The 15,835-nt window shown below is 42.9% G+C and overlaps 1 long non-coding RNA gene across 1 annotated transcript; it reads left to right on the top strand.

Annotated features, from left to right (window-relative positions):
• The first annotated feature begins 7,431 nt into the window (after positions 1-7,431).
• On the top strand, positions 7,432-15,140 carry LOC111847482 (uncharacterized). Its single transcript, XR_002839118.2, has 3 exons — positions 7,432-7,472; positions 14,674-14,822; positions 15,012-15,140. It is a non-coding gene; the product is annotated as an uncharacterized lncRNA (long non-coding RNA).
• Positions 15,141-15,835: the final 695 nt, after the last annotated feature.

Raw genomic sequence — 15,835 nt, 5'->3', positions numbered from 1 at the left:
CCTGATTGTCCCAAGGGTCACATGGTCTGGGCTTTTCCAAAGACACACGTGAGTCCAGTGCCCATGATTTGACTGCAGCAAGGAGTCCTGGTGACTGCAGATTCCACTAGGAGAACAAGACGACAAACTGGCTGTTCTGTGGTGGTCTTCTGTTACATTTATTTAGCAAAAACTTTTATCCAAAGCGACGTATGAGGGAGCAATTGAAGGCCCTTACTCGTGTCCCAATGGTGACATCATTCTGTCGATCATGAGCTTTGAATCAGAGTCCTAACCACCCCCACTGCCTATGATGGGCTAGAGATTGTGTGTTGTTCAGGGTGGGGCGATGGGATTAATTATGCATTTCAGGTAAAAACAGTAAAAGGAAAAGAAAAAATATGCAGGCAAGTTTTTCAAGGTTTATTATGTGAGAGGCTCCGCCCACTGTAGGAAGGTTTTTCTTTCCCTAATGCAGAACTAAGTGGAAATGCTTCCCCCGCACACCAGTCCAACCTAATTAGGCGGCCGGAGCAAGGACGAGGGTCTATTTAAAGATCGGGGTCAGGTCAGACAAAAGTGCCCAATCCGACGGCAGACTTTAAAACGAAACAGCCTTGAAGCGACCGAACGGTTGCAGAAATTGAAAGTGGGGAAGAAAGGTTTCGGGCCGTGTCCATTGTCATTGCGATTGAGGTCAATGAATGGAGAGTCTGATAAGTCAAAGCACTGAGCTGCTGCTCTGATGGCCATTGTGATGGGAAATGGGGGGGAGCGCTCGCTGAATACCCTCCACAAATGGCCTATTAGCCCAACAATACTCACCTGTTCTCTCAGTGAGCTGCATTAGGCTGTTCCGGAACAGTCCGAGGGCTGGGAAGGAAGCCGTAGTCACACCCCTGTCACCTTTCCTTGTCTTGGATATGGTCGGGAGCCATGGAAACCCAAATATGTGTCAAGGGAGGAGAAATTTTGGCCTTTGTTTTAAAAAATATATATAATTTTTTTTAAAAAAAAACGACATCACTGACCTGACGACAGGCGAGAAGGTGCATTTCTGTCTTTTTCTGAGCCTCTTGTCCAGTCTTAGTCTCGATTATCTGGGGCTGGTCTCGGGAGATTTGGGAGATAAGGCAGGCTGGCAGCAAACTCATACTCACACACACAGACACTCTTCCACACGCTGAGGACAAGCCACCAAATCACGCTCTACCCTATAAATAGTAGGATATCGGAGTAAAGGTAGATCAGAGCGATATCTTGGGAAAATATACAACGCTGTGACAATGAATACATCGCTTATACTGCTTAACCAGGGCTCAGCAGTGCAGCAAACCTTTTACAGTATAGTTTAATTTTTTCAAATACTTGTAACGTGATAAAAATGGCAGAACTAGACAAACATTTTCCTTAAATGGAGTGAAAATTAGGTTCTCAGTGAAGATATTAAAATCTAAACAGCATGTAAGACTCAATGCTAATAAATATACTGTTTATTGTCAGAGACTGTGACTCTGTGAAGGCGCCACTGGGGGGCGCTGCTGCTATTAGCATCAGCCGTGTTTTCGTTCAGACTCGCAGCTGCGTTCTGTATCCTCTTGTCCCGTCCCACAGGTGCCAGCGGCGAGGCGTCCGGGTTGCTGTCCCACTCTGAACCCAGGATGAACCAGGCAGGGCCCCCCTCTCGGCCCTGGGAGCCACCAGGCCACGTGAACGGGGCCACGAGGCATCGGCGCTTTGAAGTGTGGGGCCGACGTGGTGGGTCCAGTTAAAAACGTCTAACACCCCGGGGTCAGGGAGGGGTCAGCCTGCACTGCTAGTTGGGCTGCTCGCTGCGATCAGGCTCTGGGTTTATAGGGTGTGAGGTAGGGGAGCAGATTTTTCATCCACCTCTCACCACAATATAGCGCCCCCCCCCCCCCCCCAAGAGAACCAGCTGTCTGAGAACCCTGACGGCCATTAATAGGCCATAGGGTTCCGGTCTCCTGGGACCTGCGCTTAATCCTGCTCAGGAAAGTGGTGGGGCATTAAGGTCTGTGCGTTAAGCTCGTACAAACACCAACAGATATCCCTCTGAAGTGGAAAAGAGTCCGCAGTCTTGATGAGAAACCTCCCCGACATTAAGTGCTTCAGCCACCTGTCACACGGCATTGATGTAGCACCTTTAAACGCGAGCCTCTGCTTTCCTTAAGAACACGGCGCAGCTGCACCTCAGTCCGCTATCAGGTGGAGCAGATAAAGCAGGACTATCCTGTCGATGGTACCGATTGTCCCAAAGTCATTTTTGGGTGACGTATGTCAGGAAAACATTGAAGATTTATATACGATTAGCTAACAATATACACAGATAACTGTACATCTCTATATATTATTTTTATTTTATTTTTTAGAATGTATAGATAATGTGATGTTGAAAGCTCAAAAGGGTTTTGTTGCACATGTTCAATGAAAATAAAAATATTGTACTCGAACAGTCTAAAGGGACATAGGAACCACAGGAAACGTGTACCCCCTAATATTTAATTAGCTTCATTCACCCCCCCCCCCCCCCAATTCAATAGACCTTTGTATTTAAATGATTATGTGCCCCCCCCCCCCCTCCAATATCGAACTCTCTCCTACACAAAGCTAAACAGTCTATTAAAAAATCATGTATGTTTTACTTTAAATATGGAGGGGGGGATAGATGCATTATTCTGTCAGCTAAGACCAAGCACCATGGCAATCCTCTGAAAACGCAGCAGTTGCCAAGCGGCAGCTCGTGCTCAGACAGATCAGACAGCCAGCGCCGCCCGAGCAGGTAACCCTCCAGTGGCCTGCCAGCGTGCTCTGCTCGAACCCTGTGCCTCTTGGCCAGCGTCTCTGGCTCTGGCTGGCCCTCGCAAACCGAACGTCTGTCTCGGAATGTGGGAGAGCGCCGGGCCGTCGGGTCCCTTCCTGTAAATCTCCCTCCTGGTCCTGCTCTATCGCCCTCAGAGGGTCCAGCCTCCTCGGGGCCCCATGAAAACCCCAATTAACACTCCGTTCTAAGTAAACACAGGCCGGGAAGATGAAAGCACTTGTCGACTTCAAAGATCTTAAAGATCAGCCTACGTGGGACTCTATAAAATATATTTCTGTATACATACACTGTATATGGGAGAAAATGTCAGACTATATTTGTGACGATGGCTCCCCTGCACCACAAATTTGTTAGGAATGACACTTTTATTACTTAAACAAAGAGAAGTACATCGGTCACAGAAAGGACTTCTGTAAATGTCTTAGAAATACGGACGCCAAGCTTGTCTGTCCCTGACAGAAGTGGAACCGCTCACTATGGCTACGCCTAAGTATTAGGAAAATGTGTCCACATCTGACCAGCATGTGAAGATACGGTAAGGTTAGCTGGTTAGCTGGTAGGTGAAGAGCCGGAGGCAGGCGTCTCGATGGGGCTGTGAAGTAGCGCGCGGTGTTTGTCATGGAGGCGTGGCTAAAAAGGCCCGGGGGGCTTGGTAGCGAGTGCAGAAGGTCAGGGGCGGGCCTTAGTTGTTCAGGGGCTTTAAGGGCAGTGGGTGACAGCGGAGTCTTGTGCTAATTGAGAAGCACTCAGGAAGAATGCGTTCAAGGAAAATGGCGTACACTGCGGGTGTATGAACAACCCTTTTAATTGCGAGAGGAAAAACAGAATTCAAGTTAAGATGCTGTGTGAGAAGGTCATAGGTTCAAATCTTGGGGGCAATAGAGTTATTTCACTGTCAGGCCTCTAAGCATGGCCCTTAATCCCCAATTGCTCCAGGGACAGTCTGAGCTTTGCTTTCTTGGAAAAAGAAAAAAAAAACTTTGGCTAAAAGCATCTGCTAAACAAATAAAATACAAAAAAACCTAATAATTAAAGTGATACTAGTCGAGGGTGAGGTGAGTCACCAAGGCAGAGACACCATGGTGAAGTTGCTTGTTTTTGTTGACCTGCTACGCATTAGCAGGGACTCGTCCGTGTAAATGAATCAAGATTGAAGCCATTCAGACACAATAATTAATCGTATGCTGAAAGTCCCACTCGCTCGTTCGTCACTCCACGCACCCTCGCATCGTACCGTCATCAAAGGCAAAAGACGCACAACAACAACAACAACAATAATAATAATAATAATAATAATAATAATAATAAATTGCACCATGCAGCTCCTTCTGCCTGTACGTTGCCCTCAGCGGTTCTGGCACTGTTGATGGGCACAGCGGGCTTCTCACGGAACCGCCGCGGCGTATCGCATTACGCAGAGATTAGAACGACGCTGCCAGCGGTTATGATGTACGAGCTGCCGGGTCGCTTTGTTCACGGGCAGGAATGCTGGGAGCCGACTGTCTGCCTCTGGAGAAACGGAGGTGTTGTGAAAACAAACAGATGGCCCCGGGAGTGCTCGTACGTGTGCGTGCGTGTGGTCAGTGTTGACAGCGCGTAGTGGCATCGCGTTTCATCTCTTATAAGGCACTTAACGCGCCTCTCCGTACGAACTGATACTAAGTCCTATATTTTAATGACGTGACCTTAAACATTTGAAGTGAAAAGCCTCAAGTATCTGATATCTGTAGAAATCTAAAACATATTCAGGCACATGAAGTAACTTTGCGATGCGAGTCAATCTTTTTAATGAATATTGTGTTTCTAAGAGCAGTGTTGTATTTCACAGTGTTTGGGGAGATTATGCTAGAAAATATATTTACGTGAACTGAGTAGGCACACTATATAAGGTGTCCTGTGATGGGGATGATGATAATGGTGAGCTCAGAAACCACTGGAATATTTTCCACGTTAAGCTAGAGCGACACCACGGGCACCATCGGACACGATTCACCTGAGCATCTCTGTTGTGGTTGGGGATGACATTTCCAACCTCTGAGGCACAACCTGAAAACAGGTGTGAAGATAGAACTCTATGTCTTTTTAAAAGAAATGGAACTAAAGTCAAAGAAAAAAAACAAGACTAAATCTGTCTAAATATAAAGTGCCTCTAAGGGACAATAGATACTTCATCTTTTGATTTGGGTTTTAACTGACTACATGGATGTCTGTGGACAAACGAATTATATATAGGCTATAAACTGGCCTCCAAGTTATCATGAGTCTTTAATTTTTAGATGTTAGTATTGTAAAATAATATCGTTAAACATTTCATTGATCTGTGCCGAATAGGATACGTCACAGAAAAAAGTATATTCCACGAATGCTCGTAAAGCGCGTACCGGCTTCATAGCCCCGATCCAGGACTCGCTCACAGTGCCGTGTTTTCCCACAAGGGGAGGATGTTGACCAACATTTCAGTCGCACCAGGAGTCCTGAATTCACGCTGTTATCATGAAAATGATTTCTAAACATGAAAAGCTGTTGATCCCATTGTTAGAATTTCATTTATATTATATTTCAGAAATTGATCGATCCTATATGACCATTGCTAATAGAAATCTAAAATACACCGTGAACGTGCAATACATTCACGCAACTCCACACAAAGCTGCAGCTGTACGTATGACAAAAGGCGGACAATCTATAATGCTTAGAAATTAAACTTTCTGGTTTTTCTGCGATATCGTGTGACGTCTGCAAGCTACATGCTAATTAAGGTGGACCCTCTAATGACCATAATGCCTAAAACATGGCCGATCGAGGAGAATTCAGCCCACCTGGTACGTGTCTTTTCCTGTTTGGAAAACCTTGCCAATGAAAATATTCGTTTCATAAGAAGTTTTTTTTGTTTGTTTTTAACCAGCCCACATCAGTCCGTGTTAAAGTGTTTTCATGTAAGACCCTAAATCAAACAAACAAACAGAGCGATCTTTGCCGGCGTAGGCCTATCTATTTTTGGAATCTAGCCGGGTGAACAAGCTACAGAAAAAAATAAAAGCAGGACTGACACTGTTATTGGCCGATTCGACGACACAGCAGCCGTACAGCAGAGTATTTGCAGCCTCCTGATTTAGCACAGACTTCTCAGGGCCACAGACGACAGGTTCAGGCACACAGGAGGGGCCGGCCTCCGACATCAGGAGACCTCTTGCTGTGGACATGCCGAGAGGCGAAACCCGGCGCTGAACCTTTTACCTTCACATTACTCTCGTTTTCAAAGCCAGCGACTCCTCGCGTTGCCTATAATTTTGTCATCAGTCACTATTTTTATGCAGCAGATGTTTCCAGCTGTCAGTTGGTCCTCCTACAAAGGAAGACTGAGAGCTCCTTCCTTTAAACATTTGCACATGTTCGCTTCTCGACCCAGCAGTAAGTGGGAAAATACACATCGTGTAGCATGACGTGTATTATCAATCTGCCGCGTGACCCCGAGGGCAGACGCGTACGACGGGGTTTTAAGCTTTTAAATACATATTCAATCGAAAAGAATCAAATTCGGGCCAATAAAAGCGGCCACAAAGCATGTGAAACAAGCAGCAACAGTCGCATAAATACCATTTTATCAAATTTCATGAAAAGTAAAAAAACCGCTTTGTTTTAAACGGTATTACATTTTTAAATAGCTATTGTTATTCCTCTTAATTAGGATGTAAGCAACCCCGTAAATCGATAGTACAGAGGTGGATAACACCATAATAATCGTACATTTTAATGGATATACTATATCGAAATATATTTGTCTTTTATTTCTGCGACCTTTGAACAGTAAAATAGGCCTATTAGACATCTTAACAATTTAAAGATATTTCCCTGGGCTACAAGTTTCGTTGTGAATCGCAGCAATTGGCAAATAACTTTTTTTTTCTCCCCCTACAACACACTGCAATTAACAGAATATTACTTTCTAAAGATCCGTAAAGTGGTGAGTCTAAATGCTACTGCGGTTTTTATATTTAAGTTTTAGCCCGATGAAAATTTACCCTGGAGATATATAGGCAAGTTGATCCATATTGCCCTTAATGTTATTGCTCCTTATTGAAAGACATCCCTCAAACCATAGGGAGCTGTATTAAGCACATTTTCTATGTTTATGAAATATATATTAACACCACACAAACTCTGTATGTTGTTTCCAATAAAAACGCTCTTCATGGAAATTATGCGTATATATATATATATATATATATATATATATATATATGCTTGCAATTTCCCCTCATCGGTCAATTAAAGCTACAATATATTATTAAATTACATTATATCTATATTATAGCCCCAGATTTAGCAAAAGTTGCATCTTTTTACATGCGAGTGAAATAAAATTAATTCAGATATAGTTGTAAAAGGTCGAATACGTTATCAAACAATGTGCCACTACAGTCGTTAGTGAAAGTTGCGGAAAGTGCACTTGGGGAATGATTGAAGCCGGCCTAGCTGTCTTAGTTAATTTGCAAGCCGTCATTTGGGAGGGCCGCTTCTTCATGGTTATCGATTGTCCAACCGAGTCGAGATTGTAATGGAGGCAAACAAAAAGCTTATGGCTTGCGAGATTAGGGAGTTTTTTGAACGTCTTCTTCGCGAGGAATGGGTCAGAAATCCATTTCCATTGGTAAGATTATTCTTCATATCCGCGTTAGGGGTAGATGCATGGCAACCAGTCAGTTACCGACAATCATTATAGCCTACATCAATTATATAATTAAATTTTTTAAATATGACGGATGTGTACGGAAATTGGTAATATTTCAGTGCGGCTCTATCCAGAGTTAAATTTACTGTAATATTTTCAGTTTCTGTATCAGAGGTCTAATCTACAATTTAGCTGTCAGATGGATGTTCATCATAAATTGTGAATAATCATCAAAAATAATAAAATTACATAATTTGAGTGCACTGTTAATTGGGTAGCGTTAAATTTTAATACTTAATTTTGTGTAGCTGTTTTTCCGTATTTTATTTTAACATTAAGTTATGTAATATATCTGTATGTTTATATAGGCTATGTACTAGGCCTATATATGCAGTTTGCTTTTTGACAATAACTTCAAGTGGACTACCAAAATCCGAGTTACTTCTTAATTATGTAAGGCACAGTAGGTATTAAAAGACATTGAAAAGTTACGTGGGATTGTTTGCGCCTATCTTCCGAAATTCATTGTTTCCGCCTGCGCGTCTAGCTTCTTTAATTGAAAAAGACGCATTTTTAAACCTCCGACAGCGAAGCTTCAGAACTTGTTGAAACCATTTTAGAGCCGAACTTTCTTTTCACAAATGGTCTCGTTTAACATTTCCTCCCTTTCCCCAGCAAATTGCTCATTCCCACGGCACGGGGTGATTGAAAACGGCCGGGGTTATACTCAAGAAAATGGGACTTTCATAGTTTTCATAGCAATCTGCGAGGTGAGAGGAAGTTATTGTAGCCGTTTTCCTTTCTTGTGTAGCCCATTTCTGCGAGGCTTTGAATTTGAACAGTTTCAGTTAATTTATCCCAATGGAAACTGCTTCTTAATGTATCCGACTTTTAAACGACTGCGTATATTTACTTTATAATACAACAGTTTTAATAGGCCGATATGGGGTGAAGAGGAATATTTTGCAGAGTTGAATTCACCAGTGTATTTTCACACTAGTTTATTTCTGACAAGCAGGTCTTTGTGTTTGATTTACTTATGTGCTCATGCAGTTCTTGTATCAAACCAGGGCGATTAGGACGCACGTCGTTTTATGGCAGAAATACGCTCTTGCGAACTCAATACATGAACTCGATTTTCAATACTTGCTGCGATTGTTCGAATTCTGTTTTTAAAAAAGCGCCTTTCTTAAACAAACGAAATACATCAGATTTTTAAAAAATATAATTACAAAAAAATGTAGGGATTTTTACAGTAGTGATTATGTAATTATAATCGGAAATTAAACGAATAATAAAATGATGCTATCTATAGCCGACAAATAAAGCACAGATAATTCAGGAGTACCGTTTTCATATCGCTCATCGTCACTTAAAATACTGTTGGTTCTAATTCAAGACAGTATTTAGGCCTGTTCTGTAAACATTTTCTGCCACTGAAAGGCGCTAAAACACTGCTAGTTATGAAGTCGCATTATTGGCGTTTGCTTGTGGCATTGACGAGTTTATTACTTTTTTAACATTCAATGCTGAAAATATTGAGCACCTGACAAGATCATTCGTAAGTTCAAAACATGTGATACATTTTTGTGCCGATAATTTGAATATGAAGATTATCGTATTTATAATTCAAAACAAAATGGCGAAAATTTGACGAATGTAGCCGTATTTCGGTAATCTTGCTATGTCTTAATTATTTTCTACTTTAATTCAACAAATTGTATTAGGTCTATATTTTCATTTAATTTTTACTGTAAATTGTAATGGTTAGGCCTGTTAAAAAATCTTAAAAATTTAAAGTTAATTTAATTCCAAAATCTGAATTAGGTATATACGTACGTCTTCATCGAAAAATGTATTTTTAAAACATTTACATGAAATGTGTGCTTAAAGTTGAAATAAAGACCTGTTACAGTATACCGATGATTTTTAAACCGCACAGGCTGATTTTATATAGGCCTAGGTATATACAGAATACAATTCTATTAAAATGTCACGTAACAGGTTTGATACAGGCATATTTATACATTTTAAATTATTACCTATTTTAAATTTGAATATCTTGTCCTGTTTTTTCAGTAGCCAAAGTAGAAAAAATATGTTTATCACTAATATAATCCAGTCAGGTTGCAAGGCGTGACAACAAAATTTAGCATGAGGTTCACGGTTAAGTAAAGTGATTGTTATTAACATTATCGACCAACTCCCTTGATTAAACAACCAACAACAATACGCATTACCATTCTTGTGTATCATTTCACTGCATCAGTGCATACTGCATTTTTGCCATGGCACTGCAAGAGTGAAGAATGAAGCTAAAAGCTAACTTCTAACATTGCTGCTATTACGTTACGATAACATTACAAGGCCTTATACATTTAGGACCAACAACCCCTTTCTCAGATATTTTCACCATAATGTTAGTGCAGAATTTCTTGCAAGGGAGATTTTTTCATTTTAGTAACGAATCAGTGCAGTGTCACTGCTTAACTGCACAAAAGGATTTCAGACTCTCCAGCCCCCCCCCCCCCCCCTACAAAGACTGTGCCATCGGATCCTATTCGGGTCACCCGGGCGAAAAGTAGTTCATTTTGATTAACATGACCAGTATTCCTCAGGTTACAGAAGCCGGTAGCTTGGAGTTTGACTGGGGTGTAATCCATTCCTCTAACCGAGCCTCTTCCCCCCTCTTGCTGTCTCTTGCTGTCAATCCCGCTTTCATCTCGGCAGTGGTGATCAATAGGCGCTCCCCTCGTAATGGGTTTTGCTCTGCAGTCACTGCAAGGGGGCATTTCAGCGCACGCATCGCCATCAACGGCAGCACCAGGACACCGCAGAACAGGAATGCAAAAGGCTGCTGTTTACCGCCGTCCGCCCATCTGCCACTGCTACGTCCGGCTGCGGTGCCGACTTTGTGTTTGGTCTGTGTCACATAGACATCTGCTGGATGATAATTTGCAAACTGAATATTGACTCATTGTCATATTCATCAAGAAGGTTCTCTAGGCGGGGACTAATTAGCAAACCATCCCATTGACGTTGACTTTGTATTTCAATCATTTAAGTGAGATTTGTCCCGAATTTTCCCTGAGATCACCATCGATTGTCTTTATCCCCCCACGCATGAAAATCTGCCAAAAAAAAGTGACAGGCTAAATTTTATTATTCTAACTAACAGGTCACATCGCAGATCACATACAGACATTTGCTGAGTGAGTCTGGGATTTTGGGATTTTGCTGGGAAATGTGCAAGCGCACGTGCACCACCGGTGGGTAAAGCTGCAGGTCAGGTGGGACGCGGAGGTCGAAGGCGGTGACGGCTGCCAGCACAATGAGACGCCCTACTTAATGAGCAGATGGAGAAACAAAGACAGAGAGTAGATACCCCTGCTGAGGGGCCAGGCGAGGCCCGGAAGTACTTCCTGTTGGCACGTACCATTGCCCATTTCACGGGCACAGGAAGTAACACATAATGGCACGTACCATTCTGTGTAATAAAATGAATAAAACCTCTCATCCCTCTACCTTTTAGGCTTCTAAAGTGGCATCTTCTTCTCTGGCCTGGATGTTCAAGGGGGCCCTGTGTCATGGTGAAACACTTATGGCATGAAGGACCCACAGTCGTTTTTATTCCCCAGTTTTACTTGGGAAGACCAGGGAAAGTGTAAACATGACCCCATGCCACATCCCCAATAGGTGCCACATCCCTGGGACACTATGCCACATCCCAGGTCCTGTGCCACCTTCCCAACAGGTGCCACAGCCCTGGGTATATAAGTCCAAATTTGAAAGTACCAGGGCCACGTGCCTGAGCACTTACTCTCTTCTTCTCCATGGCGACTCCTGACACGTGGCGTTGCCCCAAAGTTGGGTTGGCGGTCCAGGCTGAAGTGCGCCTCGCGGTGACTCCTACAGAGCAACATTAGCCTGGAAATACTAATGCATCTTAATGGATATTCAAGAAGTGGAAGTATATTAAACAAATCACAGAAACACCCCAACTGTGGTTTGCGGTGAAATGCCCCACCTCCCTCCGTGTAATCCCTCTCCCTGAGTCAAGGGGGCTTTTATTACTTTTCATCCGGCCTCTCACACGCTCTTCACCATCAGCATAAAATGCAATCACTTGATGTAGGGTCCAAGAGAAGCTTTGTCCTCGCCAACATTAATGCAAACAGCAATAAGAGCCCGCGGCTCTCGGCTCTGCCGGGCGAACAGGAGGAAAGGCTCGTCAGCAGGATTCAAGTGTGAGAGATCTGTCCGCCGGAGGAGTAACCATTTCTGCCATGTCATAATTCACGTCTTCTGCCGCTTCCTTAAAAAACGCGACCATTCCCTGTCTTCCATTGCTCTGGCGGTGCGGCTGAGCTCAGGCAAGTGGAAAACGTAGTAAAAAGGAGGGAAATTCTGCCCGAAAACGTACACGCATGACACACACCTCTCTTCCGAGACACACAGGGCCCCTCAATATTTTATCCACCCCATTTTTGGTCGTACTTTTCCCTCAGCTCTGACTTTTTGGTTTTCAAAGTGATATTAAAGGTTTAAAACTGCATGTATCCCCTGATACATTATTATTGTACAGTTCTAGTTAACTATAAATCAAGGCGCTTGGCCGATATTTGCAGTAAAAGATCCCTTACTGGTTTCCAGTCGCAGCCGTGACCTATGCACTGGGGAACAGGCTAATGCAAATTCCGTGCTCAAGTGGAACGTGCTTTAACAGGTGTACGCGTCCTACGCAAGAAGACGATGGGAACTACCACAGAAGTCTAAGCAACATGGCGTTAGCGGTCTCCTTGTGCAAGAAGACATTTAAATGACACGAAAATGTATCGCACCACTATATCTTAGCGCCAGGCTAAGCGGCTCCCTTAGGTTTCTCCGGCAGATGAGTAGAATTAGAGAACGATGAAAGCATTTGCAATCAATCAAACAATTATTCCACAGCGAGTATATGCTGGTCTTTGTCACAGACATTTTTTTAATAATACATACACAAACTGTATTAAAGGAAATAGTGCTTGGTGATGAAGCCAAGCCATAAAAAGCTGTAGTTTACGTATAAAACCGAGTGAATTCTGGACATTTGAGATATTTCATGATTTTAACAAAAGGCAGCTTAAGAGCGAGTGCCGGTTTATCACTGGATGAGCATCGGATGTGCATGCACACATAAACTGGAATTATGCATGTAATGTAATCAGCCCACGGCCTCTGTCGCATTACAAGCAGCATTTTCCCGGCCTCCATTAAGATGTAATCTGCTCAGCTGGCGGAAACGCCACGGCCAGAACGCCCGGCGCGTTTGCAGGGAAACGGTGTCTGCTCCAGTGTGCCGGACAGGCTGGCCCCTGCCCGCAGTGTCTCATCAACGATTGCCTCTAAGCACCTGAAAGATTCTGTGGTGGCATTCTGGTGCAAAATTCGTGCAAAATTTCCCTCGACAGTGGTGCTTTCATATATAAGCGGGTGACAGCATGTAATTATTTATATACTCTGATCGTCCGCTCACCTGACATTGTAAACATACAGTTTGGCCCTTTGTGGGTATAACTGCGTGTGATGTGCTACCTGTGCTCTGGTGAGTATGGAGGATTTAAGAAAGACCAGGTGAGCGTTTCTGCATTCAGACAGAGAGCATGGCGAGCTGTTTAGCACCAGTGGCCGGATTACCTGGCCGCAATCACGACCCGTTACTCTCCAAGATTAGAAAATTAGATTATGTCAGGGCTGAATTTATCCTCTAACACAAAGTGAAACCTCTCAGTAGCCTGCAGTTTGTTTTCTTCTTCTCCTGCCAGGGAACGAAACATACTTGGGGTATAATTGTTCGGTTTTTAAGAGCAATCACACGTTCGGCTCTCCGTGTCGGGGACAGCATGCAGGCACTGTGAGGACCAACCCCGAGAGCTTCCTCTTCATGGCGACGACGATGAGTACAGTAAAATTAAATATAGCAGAAAGAATACAAGGCCACAAAGGGCAATAAACTATACGACAAAGAATAAAAATAAGACTGATTAAATATAACTCACATAACCACTTGTGCTGTTTTAAATTATAAACAGAACAAGATTTGATGCATGTTCCAACATATTCTTCCCCAAACAGGCATGCATCTGCCTTACAAATACCACTGGAATTTTACAAAATGTACAAATATGGATGATTATGTATTTGCTGCAACTGATTCAATTTTATTTGCAAATGTATTGCACATGTATACTCTCAAAAAATAAAAAAAGTAACTTTTTTTTTAATATTTGCAAAAACGCGTTTCTTATGGTTCCATGTTTTTGAAGTGATCACGTGTATGATAGTATTTACTCAAATCTTAAAATTACTTACATTTTAAACATTGCAATGATTATTTTTCATTTTCACTTTTAGCAAAAATGACCAGATTTTCAACTCAATAGTAAAAAAAAATGTTTAAGGATAACAAAACATACATCATATTCTGCTTATTAAAGAACACTGCCAATCTGAACGAGAAACTCAATAAAGTATACAGAAGTAAATATACAGACCTTTACCAGCCCACAAATCAGATTACCTCTTGCTGTTTTAATTAGCAGGTATGAGAAATATTACCTAAGCATCACAAGGTTTGCTAACATATAACAATACTTGCAAGATTGAAAGACAATTTTATTAAGTGTATTAGTTACTGCTAGTTAGGCTTACACTCTGCGGCATGTAACAAGAACAACTTTTCAGATAAAATAAAAAAAACACAGCTATCTCAGCTTTGCAGAACACTCTTCCTCTAATTAAAATACCGATAAAAGACATGGGGGGGGGGGGGGGGGGAGTACAAGAAAAAACAAGAGTAGCTAATTAGGTCTGATTTCATAACACAAACTGCCACCCAACGTAACTCCTGTCCAATGTATTGATGTGTCAAAGGGCTGAAAAGAATACAGTGTGTTATCACGTCATAAAAAATCTTTAGCGAGGTGAAAACAAGCCAGGCCATTTTTTAAAAAAACACTTTGATGTTTGGTAGTTTTTGGTTATGGAGCAGACGAAGTTTGCGCCCAGCCCTGCAAAATCCTCATCCTGTTAAGCTTGGGAGAATAGCTGAGGGCAGAACCGGCTACTGGGTGAGAGTGGAAAGGAGATCCTGCCAGGTCGGGTCTGTCCAGGACATTTTATTTCTTTTTTTCTTCTAAAGGCATCGAGAAGAGAGAGGGGGGCATACCCTACTTAACAGCGAGGCGGCCCCGTAACCAAACTCAAACCAGGACTCGAAGGACAGCGGAGGCAGCTGAACAAAAGCTGAAGCAACAGCCGTTACGGCCAACCGAAGCGTACGAGAGCCAGGTAGAAGCAGACGCTCGTGCAAAATCCCTGTCTTACATCTGCTATTATCCGTGCTGGCTTGGATGACATTAATCACCTTCGACATCTTGGCTAGCTAACTTTCCAATGCAAATTAAATATGACGATTAAAAAAACCTCGACTGATGTTGGCTTTTAACTACAAAAATAATAATTCTCTTCTTCATACAGGCAGCATGAAAGACAGCCGAAAACACACTAAAGGTTGTCGGTTCGAGTCCCAGGAGGGCCCTTTGGTAGGTGTTTAACCCGCACTGCTTCAGCAAAACATCCCACCATGTGAACTGTAAGCTGTGAAACATCAGACAAAATAAAACTATAAATATATGCGGATTTACCAGGCTTTTTCTCTAAAGGAAAATAATCAACATAAAATGGATATTATGCACCACCTTACATTTTTCCTTCCTCTTATATCGGTAGCATTAGTAATAATAATAGTAACGATAGTAATGATAGCAATGACAAAAATGATAATGATAATAAATGCAACCTTAAAGGTAACAGGAGCCGGCTGTGTGTCGAGGGCTCTGATTGGCTGCCTTCGACTGTGGTCTTTCTGGGGCTAATGAAGGCCTCTGCTTTTGCGGCAAAAAGATAAACATTATTTCTGGCACATTGTGCCGGCCAGTCGCTTATTTGTGGCTTAGCCTTTGTGTGCCAGCAGCGGCTAATGCTTCAGAAATCAGTGCTGCCGGGCCTCTTAGTCCGGGCCACTCCGGCACCGCCAGCGGCCCAGCCACTCCAGGGGTACATCAAACGGCCCCCCGCCCCCCTCCTCCGACCGGCCGGGGCCCACTTAAATTCCGCGCCCATTGTTGCCAATGTAGCATCGACGAGCGAGAGAAAGACAAAATGAAAAAGAGGGGTGGGGAGGGAGCGAGTCGCTTATAATGAGCTTCCTGCAGCTGAATAAATACAATCTAAACAATATGAACTGTTCTGATGCCTCCCTGTGGGCTCTCGCTCCCTCTGTCCTCGTTACTCACAGTAAC

Source organism: Paramormyrops kingsleyae, chromosome 7 (genome assembly GCF_048594095.1).
Source record: "Paramormyrops kingsleyae isolate MSU_618 chromosome 7, PKINGS_0.4, whole genome shotgun sequence".
Lineage (NCBI taxonomy): Eukaryota > Metazoa > Chordata > Actinopteri > Osteoglossiformes > Mormyridae > Paramormyrops > Paramormyrops kingsleyae.
The sequence above is the reverse complement of the archived record's forward strand: the minus strand, read 5'-3'. Positions and strand labels throughout refer to the sequence as shown.